Source organism: Mus caroli, unplaced genomic scaffold (genome assembly GCF_978045245.1).
Source record: "Mus caroli unplaced genomic scaffold, Mus_caroli_1 scaffold_6, whole genome shotgun sequence".
In the NCBI taxonomy this organism is placed as follows: Eukaryota; Metazoa; Chordata; class Mammalia; order Rodentia; family Muridae; genus Mus; species Mus caroli.
The window spans coordinates 53,854,641-53,855,802 of NW_028227261.1; the positions used below are offsets into that span (position 1 = coordinate 53,854,641).

At 51.3% G+C, this 1,162-nt stretch overlaps 1 pseudogene; it reads left to right on the plus strand.

Moving 5' to 3' along the window:
- On the plus strand, positions 1-1,162 carry LOC110293375 (dual specificity mitogen-activated protein kinase kinase 3 pseudogene; annotated as a pseudogene).

A 1,162-nucleotide genomic window follows, 5' to 3' on the forward strand; every position in this document is an offset into this window, starting at 1 on the left:
ATGAAGCAACTGGAATGCATGGTGACAGAATTGGCATTTGTTTTGGCTGTGGCGCCGCCTGCTCCGATGCTTGGAACTGAGGCGTCTGTGTCACCTGTCACCCATCGCTGTCAGCCACCAGCAGCCATGAGCACTCAGCCCTGGTGTAGTCTGCTATCCTCTAGATTAGTACTCTCCGCTGCGACTTCCTTTAGCATGGAGTCACTCGCTGTGAGCCGCTGGCCGGCTTGCCTCGGACCAAAGGAAAATCGAAAAAAAAAAAAGGATTTACAGATATCCTGTGTGTCCAAGCTACCTGTGTCCAACCCCACACTCCCCAGGAACCTAGACTCCCGGACCTTCATCAATATAGGAGACAGAAACGTTGACACGGAGGCTGATGATTTGATGACCATCTCAGAGCTGGGCCATGGAGCCTATGGGGTGGTGGAGAAGGTGTGGCATGCTCAGAGTGGCTGTCAAGTGTATCTGGGCCACCGTGAACTCAAAGGAGCAGAAACGTCTGCTTATGGACCTAGACATCAACATGTGCATGGTCGACTGCTTCTGTCACCTTCTATGGTGCCCTCTTCAGAGAGGGAATGTGTAGACAGATCTGCATGAAGCTCACCAACACTTCCCTAGATAAGTTCTACCAGAAGGTGCTGGAGAAGAACATGAAAATTCCGGAAAACATTCTGGGGGAGATTGTGTCTATCGTGTGGGCCCTGGAGTAAGCGGTCTGTGATCCACAGAGATGTGAACCCATCCAATGTCCTCATGTGAAGATGTGCGACTTTGGCATCAGTGGCTACCTGGTGGTCTCTGATGCAAAGACAATGGATGCTGGCTGCAAGCCTTACATGGCCCCTGAGAAGATCAACCCTGAGCTGAATCTGAAGGGCTACAATGTCAAGTCTGATGTCTGGAGCCTCAGCATTATCATGATTGAGATGGCCATTCTGCGATTCTGAAGCAGGTGGTGGAGAAGCCAACCCCCCAGCTCCCAGTGAACCAGTTCTCCCCTGAGTTTGTGGACTTCACTAGCCAGTGCCTAAGAAAGAGCCCTGCGAAGCACATGAGCTACCTGGAGCTGATGAAACACCCGTTCTTCACCTTGCACAAAACTAAGAAGACGAACATTGCTGCCATTGTGAAGGAGATCCTGGGAGAGGATTCCTAG